The 18919-nt window shown below is 51.6% G+C and overlaps 1 pseudogene; it reads right to left on the reverse strand.

Moving 5' to 3' along the window:
• LOC135539319 (nuclear receptor coactivator 2-like) overlaps positions 1-18567 on the reverse strand; it is a 127905-nt pseudogene extending 109338 nt beyond the window's left edge.
• Between the last annotated feature and the right edge of the window lie 352 nt (positions 18568-18919).

Raw genomic sequence — 18919 nt, forward strand, 5'->3', positions numbered from 1 at the left:
CCCAGCCCTCGGTATACTGTACTGTAGACTGACCCAGCCCTAGGTATACTGTAGACTGACCCAGCCCTAGGTATACAGTACAGTAGACTGACCCAGCCCTAGGTATACTGTAGACTGACCCAGCCCTAGGTATACAGTACAGTAGACTGACCCAGCCCTAGGTATACTGTAGACTGACCCAGCCCTAGGTATACTGTACTGTAGACTGACCCAGCCCTAGGTATACAGTACTGTAGACTGACCCAGCCCTAGGTATGCTGTACAGTAGACTGACCAGCCCTAGGTATACTGTACAGTAGACTGACCCAGCCTTAGGTATACTGTACAGTAGACAGACCCAGACCTAGGTATGCTGCAGACAGACCCAGCCATAGGTATACTGTAGACTGACCCAGCCATAGGTATACTGTAGACTGACCCAGCCCTAGGTATACTGTACAGTAGACTGACCCAGCCCTAGGTATACTGTAGACTGACTCAGCCATAGGTATACTGTAGACTGACCCAGCCATAGGTATACTGTAGACTGACCCAGCCCTAGGTATACTATACAGTAGACTGACCCAGCCCTAGGTATACAGTACAGTAGACTGACCCAGCCCTAGGTATACAGTACAGTAGACTGACCCAGCCATAGGTATACTATACAGTAGACTGACCCAGCCCTAGGTATACTATACAGTAGACTGACCCAGCCATAGGTATACTATACAGTAGACTGACCCAGCCATAGGTATACTGTAGACTGACCCAGCCCTAGGTATACTATACAGTAGACTGACCCAGCCCTAGGTATACTGTACTGTAGACAGACCCAGCCATAGGTATACTGTAGACTGACCCAGCCCTAGGTATACTATACAGTAGACTGACCCAGCCCTAGGTATACTGTACAGTAGACTGACCCAGCCATAGGTATACTGTAGACTGACCCAGCCCTAGGTATACTATACAGTAGACTGACCCAGCCCTAGGTATACTGTACAGTAGACTGACCCAGCCATAGGTATACTGTAGACAGACACAGCCATAGGTATACTGTAGACTGACCCAGCCATAGGTATACTGTAGACTGACCCAGCCCTAGGTATACTGTAGACTGACCCAGCCATAGGTATACTGTAGACTGACCCAGCCATAGGTATACTGTAGACTGACCCAGCCCTAGGTATACTGTACAGTAGACAGACCCAGCCCTAGGTATACTATACAGTAGACTGACCCAGCCCTAGGTATACTGTAGACTGACCCAGCCCTAGGTATACTGTACAGTAGACAGACCCAGCCCTAGGTATACTGTACTGTAGACAGACCCAGCCCTAGGTATACAGTAGACCGACCCAGGCATAGGTATACTGTACAGTAGACTGACCCAGCCCTAGGTATACTGTAGACTGACCCAGCCCTAGGTATACTGTACTGTAGACTGACCCAGCCCTAGATATACTGTAGACTGACCCAGCCCTAGGTATACTGTAGACTGACCCAGCCCTAGGTATACTGTACTGTAGACACACCCAGCCCTAGGTATACTGTAGACTGACCCAGCCCTCGGTATACTGTACTGTAGACTGACCCAGCCCTAGGTATACTGTAGACTGACCCAGCCCTAGGTATACAGTACAGTAGACTGACCCAGCCCTAGGTATACTGTAGACTGACCCAGCCCTAGGTATACAGTACAGTAGACTGACCCAGCCCTAGGTATACTGTAGACTGACCCAGCCCTAGGTATACTGTACTGTAGACTGACCCAGCCCTAGGTATGCTGTACAGTAGACTGACCAGCCCTAGGTATACTGTACAGTAGACTGACCCAGCCCTAGGTATACTGTAGACTGACCCAGCCCTAGGTATACTGTACTGTAGACAGACCCAGCCTTAGGTATACTGTACAGTAGACAGACCCAGACCTAGGTATGCTGCAGACAGACCCAGCCATAGGTATACTGTAGACTGACCCAGCCATAGGTATACTGTAGACTGACCCAGCCCTAGGTATACTGTACAGTAGACTGACCCAGCCCTAGGTATACTGTAGACTGACTCAGCCATAGGTATACTGTAGACTGACCCAGCCATAGGTATACTGTAGACTGACCCAGCCCTAGGTATACTATACAGTAGACTGACCCAGCCCTAGGTATACAGTACAGTAGACTGACCCAGCCCTAGGTATACAGTACAGTAGACTGACCCAGCCATAGGTATACTATACAGTAGACTGACCCAGCCCTAGGTATACTATACAGTAGACTGACCCAGCCATAGGTATACTGTACTGTAGACTGACCCAGCCCTAGGTATACAGTACTGTAGACTGACCCAGCCCTAGGTATGCTGTACAGTAGACTGACCAGCCCTAGGTATACTGTACAGTAGACTGACCCAGCCATAGGTATACTGTAGACAGACCCAGCCATAGGTATACTGTAGACTGACCCAGCCCTAGGTATACTGTAGACAGACCCAGCCATAGGTATACTGTAGACTGACCCAGCCATAGGTATACTGTAGACAGACCCAGCCATAGGTATACTGTAGACTGACCCAGCCATAGCTATACAGTAGACAGACCCAGCCGTAGGTATACAGTAGACTGACCCAGCCCTAGGTATACTGTACAGTAGACAGACCCAGCCATAGGTATACTGTAGACTGACCCAGCCATAGGTATACTGTAGACTGACCCAGCCCTAGGTATACTGTAGACTGACCCAGCCCTAGGTATACTGTAGACTGACCCAGCCCTAGGTATACTGTAGACTGACCCAGCCCTAGGTATACTGTAGACTGACCCAGCCCTAGGTATACTATACAGTAGACAGACCCAGCCCTAGGTATACTATACTGTAGACTGACCCAGCCCTAGGTATACTGTACAGTAGACAGACCCAGCCCTAGGTATACTATACTGTAGACTGACCCAGCCCTAGGTATACTGTACAGTAGACAGACCCAGCCATAGCTATACTATACAGTAGACAGACCCAGCCATTGCTATACTGTACAGTAGACTGACCCAGCCCTAGGTATACTGTACAGTAGACAGACCCAGCCATAGCTATACTATACAGTAGACAGACCCAGCCATAGCTATACTGTACAGTAGACTGACCCAGCCCTAGCTATACTGTACAGTAGACAGACCCAGCCATAGCTATACTGTACAGTAGACAGACCCAGCCATTGCTATACTGTACAGTAGACAGACCCAGCCATAGCTATACTGTACAGTAGACAGACCCAGCCATAGCTATACTGTACAGTAGACAGACCCAGCCCTAGGTATACTGTACAGTAGACTGACCCAGCCCTAGGTATACTGTAGACTGACCCAGCCCTAGGTATACTGTAGACTGACCCAGCCCTAGGTATACTGTAGACTGACCCAGCCCTAGCTATACTGTACAGTAGACAGACCCAGCCCTAGGTATACTGTACAGTAGACAGACACCGCCCTAGGTATACTATACAGTAGACTGACCCAGCCCTAGGTATACTATACAGTAGACTGACCCAGCCATAGCTATACTGTACAGTAGACAGACCCAGCCATAGCTATACTGTACAGTAGACAGACCCAGCCCTAGGTATACTATACAGTAGACTGACCCAGCCCTAGGTATACTGTACAGTAGACTGACCCAGCCATAGCTATACTGTACAGTAGACAGACCCAGCCATAGCTATACTATACAGTAGACAGACCCAGCCATAGCTATACTGTACAGTAGACAGACCCAGCCCTAGCTATACTGTACAGTAGACAGACCCAGCCCTAGCTATACTGTACAGTAGACAGACCCAGCCCTAGGTATACTATACAGTAGACTGACCCAGCCCTAGGTATACTGTACAGTAGACTGACCCAGCCATAGCTATACTGTACAGTAGACAGACCCAGCCATAGCTATACTGTACAGTAGACTGACCCAGCCCTAGCTATACTGTACAGTAGACAGACCCAGCCATAGCTATACTGTACAGTAGACAGACCCAGCCATAGCTATACTGTACAGTAGACAGACCCAGCCATAGGTATACTGTAGACTGACCCAGCCCTAGGTATACTGTAGACTGACCCAGCCCTAGGTATACTGTACAGTAGACAGACCCAGCCCTAGGTATATTGTACTGTAGACTGACCAGCCCTAGGTATACTGTACAGTAGACTGACCCAGCCCTAGCTATACTGTACAGTAGACAGACCCAGCCCTAGGTATACTGTAGACTGACCCAGCCCTAGGTATACTGTACAGTAGACTGACCCAGCCCTAGGTATACTGTAGACTGACCCAGCCCTAGGTATACTGTACAGTAGACAGACCCAGCCCTAGGTATACTGTACTGTAGACTGACCCAGCCATAGGTATACTGTAGACTGACCCAGCCCTAGGTATACTGTAGACAGACCCAGCCATAGCTATACTGTACAGTAGAAAGACCCAGCCATAGCTATACTGTACAGTAGACTGACCCAGCCATAGCTATACTGTACAGTAGACTGACCCAGCCCTAGGTATACTGTACTGTAGACTGACCCAGCCCTAGGTATACTGTAGACAGACCCAGCCATAGCTATACTGTACAGTAGACTGACCCAGCCATAGCTATACTGTACAGTAGACTGACCCAGCCCTAGGTATACTGTACTGTAGACTGACCCAGCCCTAGCTATACTGTAGACAGACCCAGCCATAGCTATACTGTACAGTAGACTGACCCAGCCCTAGGTATACTGTAGACAGACCCAGCCCTAGGTATACTGTACTGTAGACAGACCCAGCCCTAGGTATACTGTACAGTAGACTGACCCAGCCCTAGGTATACTGTAGACTGACCCAGCCCTAGGTATACTGTACAGTAGACTGACCCAGCCCTAGGTATACTGTAGACTGACCCAGCCCTAGGTATACTGTACAGTAGACTGACCCAGCCCTAGGTATACTGTACAGTAGACTGACCCAGCCCTAGGTATACTGTAGACTGACCCAGCCCTAGGTATACTGTACAGTAGACAGACCCAGCCCTAGCTATACTGTACAGTAGACTGACCCAGCCCTAGCTATACTGTACAGTAGACAGACCCAGCCATAGCTATACTGTACAGTAGACAGACCCAGCCCTAGGTATACTGTAGACTGACCCAGCCCTAGGTATACTGTACAGTAGACAGACCCAGCCCTAGGTATACTGTACTGTAGACTGACCCAGCCCTAGGTATACTGTAGACTGACCCAGCCCTAGGTATACTGTAGACAGACCCAGCCCTAGGTATACTGTACAGTAGAAAGACCCAGCCATAGCTATACTGTACAGTAGACTGACCCAGCCATAGCTATACTGTACAGTAGACTGACCCAGCCCTAGGTATACTGTACTGTAGACTGACCCAGCCCTAGGTATACTGTAGACAGACCCAGCCATAGCTATACTGTACAGTAGACAGACCCAGCCATAGCTATACTGTACAGTAGACTGACCCAGCCATAGCTATACTGTACAGTAGACTGACCCAGCCCTAGGTATACTGTACTGTAGACTGACCCAGCCCTAGCTATACTGTAGACAGACCCAGCCATAGCTATACTGTACAGTAGACTGACCCAGCCCTAGGTATACTGTAGACAGACCCAGCCCTAGGTATACTGTACTGTAGATAGACCCAGCCCTAGGTATACTGTACAGTAGACTGACCCAGCCCTAGGTATACTGTACAGTAGACTGACCCAGCCCTAGGTATACTGTAGACTGACCCAGCCCTAGGTATACTGTACTGTAGACTGACCCAGCCCTAGGTATACTGTAGACAGACCCAGCCCTAGGTATACTGTACAGTAGACAGACCCAGCCCTAGGTATACTGTACTGTAGACTGACCCAGCCCTAGGTATACTGTAGACAGACCCAGCCCTAGGTATACTGTACAGTAGACAGACCCAGCCCTAGCTATACTGTACAGTAGACTGACCCAGCCATAGCTATACTGTACAGTAGACAGACCCAGCCATAGCTATACTGTACAGTAGACAGACCCAGCCATAGGTATACTGTACAGTAGACAGACCCAGCCATAGCTATACTCACCCAGGCTCTTGGGCAGCAGGTTCTTGATGAACTCAGCGTGGTCTCCTACGTGCAGGACGCTGTAGACGCTGGTGTTCATCAGCTCCTCCTGGTTATACAGCAGGTACTGGGTCACGTTCTCAGACACAAACACTATGTTACCCTCCATATTCACCACGAAGAAGAACCCATCCAGGGCCTGGAGGGGGAAGGGGGGAGGAAAATAATAGACGTATATATTTAATTTATTTAATATATATAATATTTATATATATAATATTTAATATATTTAATTTTAATTTGACTGATTGTTTTCTTCAACTTTCTAGCTTTTCAAATTATCTACAAGAGACCAAAGGAGAGGGAGAGGTTTGAGTAGAGAGCAAGGGAGAGGTAGAGGTTTGAGTAGAGACCCAAGGGAGAGGGAGAGGTTTGAGTAGAGAGCAAGGGAGAGGTAGAGGTTTGAGTAAAGAGCAAAGGAGAGGGAGAGGTTTGAGTAGAGACCCAAGGGAGAGGGAGAGGTTTGAGTAGAGAACAAGGGAGAGGGAGAGGTTTGAGTAGAGACCAAGGGAGAGGGAGATGTTTGAGTAGAGACCAAGGGAGAGGGAGAGGTTTGAGTAGAGACCAAGGGAGAGGTAGAGGTTTGAGTAGAGACCAAGGGAGGGGGAGAGGTTTGAGTAGAGACCAAGGGAGAGGTAGAGGTTTGAGTAGAGACCAAGGGAGAGGGAGAGGTTTGAGTAGAGAGCAAGGGAGAGGTAGAGGTTTGAGTAGAGACCAAAGGAGAGGTAGAGGTTTGAGTAGAGTCCAAGGGAGAGGGAGAGGTTTGAGTAGAGACCAAGGGAGAGGGAGAGGTTTGAGTAGAGACCAAGGGAGAGGGAGATGTTTGAGTAGAGACCAAGGAAGAGAGAGAGGTTTGAGTAGAGACCAAGGGAGAGGTAGAGGTTTGAGTAGAGACCAAGGGAGAGGTAGAGGTTTGAGTAGAGACCAAGGGAGGGGGAGAGGTTTGAGTAGAGACCAAGGGAGAGGTAGAGGTTTGAGTAGAGACCAAGGGAGGGGGAGAGGTTTGAGTAGAGACCAAGGGAGAGGGAGAGGTTTGAGTAGAGAGCAAGGGAGAGGGAGAGGTTTGAGTAGAGACCAAGGGAGAGGTAGAGGTTTGAGTAGAGACCAAAGGAGAGGTAGAGGTTTGAGTAGAGAGCAAGGGAGAGGTAGAGGTTTGAGTAGAGACCAAAGGAGAGGTAGAGGTTTGAGTAGAGTCCAAGGGAGAGGGAGAGGTTTGAGTAGAGACCAAGGGAGAGGGAGAGGTTTGAGTAGAGACCAAGGGAGGGGAGAGGTTTGAGTAGAGACCAAGGGAGAGGGAGAGGTTTGAGTAGAGACCAAGGGAGAGGGAGAGGTTTGAGTAGAGACCAAGGGAGAGGTAGAGGTTTGAGTAGAGACCAAGGGAGAGGGAGAGGTTTGAGTCTAGACCAAGGGAGAGGAAGAGGTTTGAGTAGAGACCAAGGAAGAGGGAGAGGTTTGAGGAGAGACCAAGGGAGAGGTAGAGGTTTGAGTAGAGACCAAGGAAGAGAGAGAGGTTTGAGTATAGACCAAGGAAGAGAGAGAGGTTTGAGTATAGACCAAGGAAGAGAGAGAGGTTTGAGTAGAGACCAAGGAAGAGAGAGAGGTTTGAGTAGAGACCAAGGGAGAGGAAGAGGTTTGAGTAGAGACCAAGGAAGAGAGAGAGGTTTGAGTAGAGAGCAAGGAAGAGAGAGAGGTTTGAGTAGAGACCAAGGAAGAGAGAGAGGTTTGAGTATAGACCAAGGAAGAGAGAGAGGTTTGAGTAGAGACCAAGGAAGAGAGAGAGGTTTGAGTAGAGAGCAAGGAAGAGAGAGAGGTTTGGGTATAGACCAAGGAAGAGAGAGGTTTGAGTAAAGACCAAGAGAGAGAGAGAGGTTTGAGTAGATACCAAGGAAGAGAGATAGGTTTGAGTAGAGACCAAGGAAGAGAGAGAGGTTTGAGTATAGACCAAGGGAGAGGGAGAGGTTTGAGTATAGACCAAGGAAGAGAGAGAGGTTTGAGTAGAGACCAAGGAAGAGAGAGAGGTTTGAGTAGAGACCAAGGAAGAGAGAGAGGTTTGAGTAGAGACCAAGGAAGAGAGAGAGGTTTGTGTAGAGACCAAGGAAGAGAGAGAGGTTTGAGTAGAGACCAAGGAAGAGAGAGAGGTTTGAGTAGAGACCAAGAGAGAGGGAGGTTTGAGTAGAGACCAAGAGAGAGGGAGGTTTGAGTAGAGACCAAGGGAGAGGTAGAGGTTTGAGTAGAGACCAAGAGAGAGGGAGGTTTGAGTAGAGACCAAGAGAGAGGGAGGTTTGAGTAGAGACCAAGGGAGAGAAAGAGGTTTGCGTAGAGACCAAGGAAGAGAGAGAGGTTTGAGTAGAGAGCAAGGGAGAGGGAGAGGTTTGAGTAGAGACCACGGGAGAGGGAGACGTTTGAGTAGAGAGCAAGGAAGAGAGAGAGGTTTGAGTAGAGTGGTCTCCAGATTCAGCGGGGTATTTAAACTAAAAAAGGACATTGTCTGTACTTCAAATGGCTTCATATTCCCTTTAAAGTGAACTACATTTGAACAGGGCCCATATAGGCTTTAGTCAAAAGTAGAGGAAAGGGTGCCACCAGACAACAACAGAACGTTACAGGAAATGTACAAAACAATACCGCTTAATAAAACCAAACACAAATGACCTGCCAATTGTTGTGTTCATAGAAAGCGACAGGGGTGGGATATTAACGATAGCTTTGTTACCAAGGCCTGAGAGTTAATGGACTGTACTGGGTGACTATGGTGGCAGAGGGGGAGGGAGGGGAGAGAGAGGGGGACAGACAGAGAGACAGAGACACAGAGGGAGAGAGAGAGAGATAGAGAAGTAGGCAGTGAAGTATGGGGTCCAATCTCTAATAATGAATTTACCAAATGGGACAAACATCCAATCGAAATCCTACATGCAGACTTTTGCAAGACTGTATCGCAAGTGCAAAGAAAAACTCCAAATAACGCCAATACCCCCTCCTCATTCGAATAGAAAACAGAGCCATCAAATTTTACAACCATCTAAAAACAAGTGAACCCAAAACATTCCATCTCACAGCTCTACAATGTCAAGAGATGAAACAAGAGAAGAGTCCCCTCAGCCAGCTGGTTCTGAGGCTCAGTTCACCAACCCAAACCAACCCCATAGAGCCTCAGGACAGCACTCAGCCAGCTGGTTCTGAGGCTCAGTTCACCGACCCAAACCAGCCCCATAGAGCCTCAGGACAGCACTCAGCCAGCTGGTTCTGAGGCTCAGTTCACCAACCCAAACCAACCCCATAGAGCCTCAGGACAGCACTCAGCCAGTTGGTTCTGAGGCTCAGTTCACTAACCCAAACCAACCCTATAGAGCCTCAGGACAGCATTCGGAAAATCTGGCCCAACCAAATCATCACAAAACAAAAATAAAAATATATCACCTATTGGAGAGACACCAAAACAAATCAAAGTAAACTTCAATGCTATTTGGATCTAAACAGACGGTACTTGGTGGCAGACTATCTGACCACTGTGACATAGAAAACTGAGGAAAACATTGACTAGGTACAGACTCAGTGAGCACAGTCTGGCTATAGAGACCGGTCGTCCCAGACAAACCTGGCTGCCCAGGGAGGACAGTCTGGCTATAGAGACCGGTCGTCACAGACAAACCTGGCTGCCCAGAGAGGACAGTCTGGCTATAGAGACCGGTCGTCACAGACAAACCTGGCTGCCCAGAGAGGACAGTCTGGCTATAGAGACCGGTCGTCACAGACAAACCTGGCTGCCCAGAGAGGACAGTCTGGCTATAGAGACCGGTCGTCACAGACAAACCTGGCTGCCCAGGGAGGACAGTCTGGCTATAGAGACCAGTCATCACAGACAAACCTGGCTGCCCAGAGAGGACAGTCTGGCTATAGAGACCGGTCGACACAGACAAACCTGGCTGCCCAGGGAGGACAGTCTGGCTATAGAGACCGGTCGACACAGACAAACCTGGCTGCCCAGAGAGGACAGTCTGGCTATAGAGACCGGTCGTCACAGACAAACCTGGCTGCCCAGGAGGACAGTCTGGCTATAGAGACCGGTCGTCACAGACAAACCTGGCTGCCCAGAGAGGACAGTCTGGCTATAGAGACCGGTCATCACAGACAAACCTGGCTGCCCAGGGAGGACAGTCTGGCTATAGAGACCGGACATCACAGACAAACCTGGCTGCCCAGAGAGGACAGTCTGGCTATAGAGACCGGTCGTCACAGACAATCCTGGCTGCCCAGAGAGGACAGTCTGGCTACAGAGACCGGTCGTCACAGACAAACCTGGCTGCCCAGAGAGGACAGTCTGGCTATAGAGACCGGTCGTCACAGACAAAGATGGCTGCCCAGAGAGGACAGTCTGGCTATAGAGACCGGTCGTCACAGACAAACCTGGCAGCCCAGAGAGGACATTCTGGCTATAGAGACCGGTCGTCACAGACAAACCTGGCTGCCCAGAGAGGACAGTCTGGCTATAGAGACCGGTCATCACAGACAAACCTGGCTGCCCAGAGAGGACAGTCTGGCTATAGAGACCGGTCGTCACAGACAAACCTGGCTGCCCAGAGAGGACAGTCTGGCTATAGAGACCGGTCATCACAGACAAACCTGGCTGCCCAGAGAGGACAGTCTGGCTATAGAGACCGGTCGTCACAGACAAACCTGGCTGCCCAGAGAGGACAGGCTGTGCTCACTCTGCTCCAGGGGAGAGGTAGAGACAGAGATGCATTTCCTATTACACTGTGACAAATACTCAGACCTAAGATAATATTTCTTTCCCAAAATTATAATTCAATACAAAGAATTTGAAACTATAAAAGATGAAGACAAAAAATCTAATATTTATTGGGTGAAAAGCAAAAATGTGCAGTTTTGGCAGCCAAATATGTGTCCTCCTGCCACAACCTGAGGGACAGCCAGTGAAAAGTGCAAAGTAATGTTGATAATATTTCCCATCTTGTTTTGTTTTGTCTTTCACACCAGGTCATGTGTCTTCTCAGTCATGTTGACACTGGTCTACTACCAGGTCATGTGTCTTCTCAGTCATGTTGACACTGGTCTACTACCAGGTCATGTGTCTTCTCAGTCATGTTGACACTGGGCTACTACCACGTCATGTGTCTTCTCAGTCATGTTGACACTGGTCCACTACCAGGTCATGTGTCTTCTCAGTCATGTTGACACTGGTCTACTACCAGGTCATGTGTCTTCTCAGTCATGTTGACACTGGTCTACTACCAGGTCATGTGTCTTCTCAGTCATGTTGACACTGGTCTACTACCAGGTCATGTGTCTTCTCAGTCAGGTTGACACTGGTCTACTACCAGGTCATGTGTCTTCTCAGTCATGTTGACACTGGTCTACTACCAGGTCATGTGTCTTCTCAGTCATGTTGACACTGGTCTACTACCAGGTCATGTGTCTTCTCAGTCAGGTTGACACTGGTCTACTACCAGGTCATGTGTCTTCTCAGTCATGTTGACACTGGTCTACTACCAGGTCATGTGTCTTCTCAGTCATGTTGACACTGGTCTACTAGCAGGTCATGTGTCTTCTCAGTCATGTTGACACTGGTCTACTACCAGGTCATGTGTCTTCTCAGTCATGTTGACACTGGTCTACTAGCAGGTCATGTGTCTTCTCAGTCATGTTGACACTGGTCTACTACCAGGTCATGTGTCTTCTCAGTCATGTTGACACTGGTCTACTACCAGGTCATGTGTCTTCTCAGTCATGTTGACACTGGTCCACTACCAGGTCATGTGTCTTCTCAGTCATATTGACACTGGTCTACTACCAGGTCATGTGTCTTCTCAGTCATGTTGACACTGGTCTACTACCAGGTTATGTGTCTTCTCAGTCATGTTGACATTGGTCTACTACCAGGTCATGTGTCTTCTCAGTCATGTTGACACTGGTCTACTAGCAGGTCATGTGTCTTCTCAGTCATGTTGACACTGGTCTACTACCAGGTTATGTGTCTTCTCAGTCATGTTGACACTGGTCCACTACCAGGTCATGTGTCTTCTCAGTCATGTTGACACTGGTCTACTACCAGGTCATGTGTCTTCTCAGTCATGTTGACACTGGTCTACTACCAGGTCATGTGTCTTCTCGGTCATGTTGACACTGGTCTACTACCAGGTCATGTGTCTTCTCAGTCATGTTGACACTGGTCTACTACCAGGTCATGTGTCTTCTCAGTCATGTTGACACTGGTCTACTACCAGGTCATGTGTCTTCTCAGTCATGTTGACACTGGTCTACTACCAGGTCATGTGTCTTCTCAGTCATGTTGACACTGGTCTACTACCAGGTCATGTGTCTTCTCAGTCATGTTGACACTGGTCTACTACCACTGCTTTAATGTATTGTTGTTCTCATTAATATTTGTGTTGTTGTTGTTGTTGTTGTTAATGGCAACCCCATGTCCACTACTACTATTATTATTGCTGTTGGTCCCACCATTTATTTATTTATATATATATTTTACATATACTTTGACAATGTAAGTAATAATGAACTTGCCATGTCAATAAAGTCAATTGAATTGAATTGAGAGAGAGTTGGAGAAAGAGAGAGAGAGAGAGAGAGAGTTGGAGAAAGAGAGAGAGTTGGAGAAAGAGAGAGAGAGAGAGAGAGAGGGAGTTGGAGAAAGAGAGAGAGAGAGAGAGAGTTGGAGAAAGAGAGAGAGAGAGTTGGAGAAAGAGACAGAGGGAGTTGGAGAAAGAGAGAGAGTTGGAGAAAGACAGAGAGTTGGAGAAAGAGAGAGAGAGAGTTGGAGAAAGAGAGAGTTGGAGAAAGAGAGAGAGAGAGTTGGAGAAAGAGAGAGAGTTGGAGAAAGAGAGAGAGTTGGAGAAAGAGAGAGAGTTGGAGAAAGAGAGAGAGAGTTGGAGAAAGAGAGAGAGACAGTTGGAGAAAGAGACAGAAAGAGAGAGTTGGCAATGTTAACACGGAACATGGTTCTGTCTCTGCTCCTGTCTCTGCTCCTGTCTCTGCTCCTGTCTCTGGTTCTGTCTCTGGTCCTGTCTCTGGTTCTGTCTCTGCTCCTGTCTCTGGTTCTGTCTCTGCTCCTGTCTCTGCTCCTGTCTCTGGTCCTGTCTCTGGTTCTGTCTCTGCTCCTGTCTCTGGTTCTGTCTCTGCTCCTGTCTCTGCTCCTGTCTCTGCTCCTGTCTCTGGTTCTGTCTCTGCTCCTGTCTCTGGTTCTGTCTCTGCTCCTGTCTCTGGTTCTGTCTCTGCTCCTGTCTCTGCTCCTGTCTCTGGTCCTGTCTCTGGTTCTGTCTCTGCTCCTGTCTCTGGTTCTGTCTCTGCTCCTGTCTCTGGTTCTGTCTCTGCTCCTGTCTCTGCTCCTGTCTCTGCTCCTGTCTCTGGTTCTGTCTCTGCTCCTGTCTCTGCTCCTGTCTCTGCTCCTGTCTCTGCTCCTGTCTCTGGTCCTGTCTCTGGTTCTGTCTCTGCTCCTGTCTCTGGTCCTGTCTCTGCTCCTGTCTCTGCTCCTGTCTCTGGTTCTGTCTCTGCTCCTGTCTCTGCTCCTGTCTCTGCTCCTGTCTCTGCTCCTGTCTCTGCTCCTGTCTCTGGTCCTGTCTCTGGTTCTGTCTCTGCTCCTGTCTCTGGTTCTGTCTCTGCTCCTGTCTCTGGTTCTGTCTCTGCTCCTGTCTCTGCTCCTGTCTCTGCTCCTGTCTCTGGTTCTGTCTCTGCTCCTGTCTCTGCTCCTGTCTCTGCTCCTGTCTCTGGTTCTGTCTCTGCTCCTGTCTCTGGTTCTGTCTCTGCTCCTGTCTCTGCTCCTGTCTCTGCTCCTGTCTCTGGTTCTGTCTCTGCTCCTGTCTCTGGTTCTGTCTCTGCTCCTGTCTCTGCTCCTGTCTCTGCTCCTGTCTCTGCTCCTGTCTCTGCTCCTGTCTCTGCTCCTGTCTCTGGTTCTGTCTCTGGTTCTGTCTCTGCTCCTGTCTCTGGTTCTGTCTCTGCTCCTGTCTCTGGTTCTGTCTCTGCTCCTGTCTCTGCTCCTGTCTCTGCTCCTGTCTCTGGTTCTGTCTCTGCTCCTGTCTCTGGTTCTGTCTCTGCTCCTGTCTCTGCTCCTGTCTCTGGTTCTGTCTCTGCTCCTGTCTCTGCTCCTGTCTCTGCTCCTGTCTCTGGTTCTGTCTCTGCTCCTGTCTCTGCTCCTGTCTCTGCTCCTGTCTCTGGTTCTGTCTCTGCTCCTGTCTCTGCTCCTGTCTCTGGTCCTGTCTCTGCTCCTGTCTCTGCTCCTGTCTCTGCTCCTGTCTCTGCTCCTGTCTCTGCTCCTGTCTCTGGTTCTGTCTCTGCTCCTGTCTCTGCTCCTGTCTCTGCTCCTGTCTCTGGTTCTGTCTCTGCTCCTGTCTCTGGTTCTGTCTCTGCTCCTGTCTCTGCTCCTGTCTCTGGTTCTGTCTCTGCTCCTGTCTCTGCTCCTGTCTCTGGTTCTGTCTCTGGTTCTGTCTCTGCTCCTGTCTCTCTGTCTCTGGTTCTGTCTCTGCTCCTGTCTCTGGTTCTGTCTCTTGCTCCTGTTGCCCTGTCTCTGGTCCTGTCTCTGTCTCTGCTCCTGTTCTCCTCTCCTGTCTCTGGTTCTGTCTCTGGTTCTGTCTCTGGTTCTGTCTCTGCTCCTGTCTCTGCTCCTGTCTCTGCTCCTGTCTCTGCTCCTGTCTCTGGTTCTGCTGTCTCTGCTCCTGTCTCTGCTCTGTCTCTGGTTCTGTCTCTGCTCCTGTCTCTGCTCCTGTCTCTGGTTCTGTCTCTACCTGCTCCTGTCTCTGCTCCTGTCTCTGGTTCTGTCTCTGCTCCTGTCTCTGCTACCTAACTGACCTGTCTCTGGTTCTGTCTCTGCTAACCTGTCTCTGCTAACTGACTGGCTAGCTAAACTAAACAGGCTGACTGGCTGGCTAGCTAACTGACAGGCTAGCTAACTGACTGGCTCTAACTGAACTGACTGGCTAGCTAACAGACAGGCTAGCTAACTGACTGGCTGACTGGCTAGCTAACTGACAGGCTGACTGGCTGGCTAGCTAACTGACAGGCTAGCTAACTGACTGGCTGGGCGCTAACTGACTGGCTAGCTAACTGACAGGCTGTCTGGCTGGCTAACTAACTGACAGGCTGACTAGCTAACTGACTGGCTAGCTAACTGACAGGCTGACTGGCTGGCTAGCTAACTGACAGGCTGTCTGGCTGGCTACCTAACTGACAGGCTGACTAGCTAACTGACTGGCTAGCTAACTGACAGGCTGTCTGGCTGGCTAACTAACTGACAGGCTGACTAGCTAACTGACTGGCTAGCTAACTGACAGGCTGACTATTTGACTGACAACAGCTGAGTTAGTGTGTCCTCTCTCTTCCTGGTCATTTTCTGCAGACAAATGAAGCAGAAATGTACTATGATTTCATCTGGTTGTAAATCACTGGTCTGCTGTGGTGTTTCTCCACTGCTGTGATAACATCTGGTTGTAAATCACAAGTCTGCTGTAGTGTGCTGAGCAACGTCCCAGTTGTCACACGCAGCCGACAGACCGCCATACGCACAGCTACTGAAGTGCCTCTGACGTCTAATGGCCAAGCAACACCCACAGCCTCGCTGCCTGCCTGATGAATCAGTTCATTCAGCCCTCTCTTCCCTCCTCCTATTCCGCTATTCCCTCTGTTCACTGTGTGACGTCTCCTGTCAGGATAATATTTATAGCTCTAGAGGTCCACCGTCACTGAATCCACATGCAACTCTGCTAAATATAGCCACTTTTCCTCTCTCTCTCCTCTCCCTGCCCCCTCTTCCCCTTCTCTCACTCCTGCCTGCTTTCCCATCTGTTGGCTGCCGGTGGATGGAGGGACGGACAAGAGACCAGCGCTTCACACCCACACTCTGAGCACAGACTCTGTTCGCTCGCTCCATAGGCTGTCGGGCAGGAAACGCCCCCCACGTGTCAGCATGCAAAAGCAACCTTGGTTTTGAAAATGAACCGCCTGGATATAACCCAGCCCAACCCAGCCCAGCCCAACCCAACCCAGCCCAACCCAACCCAGCCCAACCCAACCCAGCCCAGCCCAGCCCAACCCAGCCCAACCCAACCCAGCCCAACCCAGCCCAACCCAACCCAACCCAGCCCCAACCCAGCCCAACCCAACCCAACCCAACCCAGCCCAACCCAACCCAACCCAACCCAGCCCAACCCAGCCCAACCCACCAGCCACCCAGCCCAGCCCAATAACCCAACCCAGCCCAACCCACCCAGCCCACCCAGCCCATATTAACCCAACCCAACCCAGCCCAACCCACCCAGCCCATAGCCCACCCATAAGCCCAATAACCCAATCCAGCCCAACCCAGCCCACCCAGCCCAACCCAACCCAACCCAGCCCAACCCAACCCAGCCAGCCCAACCCTCCAACCCAGCCCAATATTAATAGCCCAGCCCAACCCAACCCAACCCAGCCCAGCCCACCCCAACCCAGCCCAACCCAGCCCAAATAATAACCCAACCCAGCCCAACCCAGCCGATAACCCAGCCCAACCCATTAATAACCCAACCCAGCCCAATAGCCCAACCCAGCCCAACCCAACCCATAACCCAGCCCAATAATCAAATAGCCCAATAATAATAATAGCCCAAATAGCCCAACCCAACCCGCCCAACCCAGCCCAACCCAATAGCCCAACCCAGCCCAATAAACCCAGCCCAACCCAAGAACCCAACCCGGCCCAACCCAACCCAGCCCAACTCCAACCCGGCCCGGCTCCAAGCCCAGCCCATAACCCAACCCAACCCAGCCCAACCCAACCCAGCCCAGCCCAACCCAACCCAGCCCAGCCCAACCCAGCCCAACCCAACCCAGCCCAACCCAGCCCAACCCAATAATAACCCAGCCCAACCTAACCCAACCCAACCCAGCCCAGCCCAACCCAACCCAGCCCAACCTAACCCAACCCAGCCCAGCCCAGCCCAGCCCAGCCGAGCCCAACCCAACCCAGCCGACCCAGCCCAACCCAACCCAACCCAACCCAGCCCAGCCCAACCCAGCCGACCCAACCTAACCCAGCCGACCCAGCCCAACCCAACCCAACCCAACCCAGCCCAGCCCAGCCCAGCCGACCCAACCCAACCCAGCCCAGCCCAACCCAACCCAACCCAGCCGACCCAGCCCAACCCAGCCCGGCCCAGCCCAGCCCAGCCGACCCAGCCCAATACCCATAATAACCCAGGCCCAAGAACCCAGCCCAGCCCAGCCGACCCAGCCCAACCCACTCAGCCCAACCCAACCCAGCCGATAGTGCCCAACCCATTACCCAGCCCAATATCCAGCCCATACCCAGCCCAACCCAGCCGACCCAGCCCAAACCCACCCAGCCCAACCCAACCCAGCCGACCAATATTAACCCAGCCCGGCCCAGCCCAACCCAGCCCAGCCCAGCCGGCAATAACCCAGCCCGCCCATTAATAGCCCAACCCAGCCCAGCCGACCCAGCCCAATCCAACCCAACCCAGCCCGGCCCAGCCCAACCCAACCCAGCCGACCCAGCCCAGCCCAGCCCAACCCAGTCCAATAGCCCGCCCAGCCCAGCCCAGCCGTTACAGCCCAACCCACCCAGCCCAACCCAGCCGATAAGTAACCCAGCCCGGCTCAGCTAATAACCGACCAAGCCCAACCCAGCCCGGCCCAGGCCCAACCCAGCCCAACCCAGCCCAGCCCAGCCCAGCCCAGCCGACCCAGCCCAACCACCCAGCCTAACCCAGCCGACCAGCCCAACCCAGCCCGCCCAGCCCAGCCCAATAGCCCAATAGCCCGGCCCAGCCCAGCCGACCCAGCCCAGCCCAACCCAGCCCAGCCAACCCAGCCCAGCCGACCAGCCCAACCCAGCCCGGCCCAGCCCAGCCCAGCCAAACCCAGCCCAGCCCAACCTAGACGACCCAGCCCAGCCCAACCCAGCCGACCAAGCCCAACCCAGCCCGGCCCAGCCCAGCCCAACCCAGCCCAACCCAGCCCAGCCCAGCCCAACCCAATAGCCCAACCCAGCCGACTCCAATAACCGACCCAATACCCAATAATAGCCGACCCAGCCCAGCCCGGCCCATTATTAATCCCAGCCCAGCCGACCCAGCCCAACCCAGCCCAGCCCAGCCGACCCAGCCCAGCCCAACCGACCTGTGCCCAACCCAGCCCGGCCCAGCCCAGCCCAACCCCAGCCAAACCCAGCCCAGCCCAACCTAGCCGACCCAGCCCAGCCCAGCCCAACCCAGCCTGGCCCCACCCACGGCCCAACCCAGCCCGGACTAGCCGGCCCAGCCCAACCCAGCCCGGCCCAGCCCAGCAGTAGCAGCAGCTTTCAGACTCACCTCCAGCATCATTGGTCCGAGAGCCTCCTTGTCGATGACGGATTGGCCCGTTGATGAGATGTCAGCCTTCTGTACCTCCTCCTCATTGGCTGCTGCTGCTTTCTCTGTAGGAAAGAAAGACAAATCAGATTCATGTTTCTTTCTTTACCTCAAATGTCCTCACAGCCTCATCAACAGCCCCATCAACAGCCTCATCAACAGCCTCCTCAACAGCCTCCTCAACAGCCTCCTCAACAGCCCCATCAACAGCCCCATCAACAGCCCCATCAACAGCCTCATCAACAGCCCCATCAACAGCCTCCTCAACAGCCCCATCAACAGCCTCATCAACAGCCCCATCAACAGCCCCATCAACAGCCTCATCAACAGCCCCATCAACAGCCTCCTCAACAGCCCCATCAACAGCCTCATCAACAGCCCCATCAACAGCCCCATCAACAGCCTCCTCAACAGCCC

Source organism: Oncorhynchus masou, unplaced genomic scaffold (assembly GCF_036934945.1).
Source record: "Oncorhynchus masou masou isolate Uvic2021 unplaced genomic scaffold, UVic_Omas_1.1 unplaced_scaffold_1480, whole genome shotgun sequence".
NCBI lineage: Eukaryota > Metazoa > Chordata > Actinopteri > Salmoniformes > Salmonidae > Oncorhynchus > Oncorhynchus masou.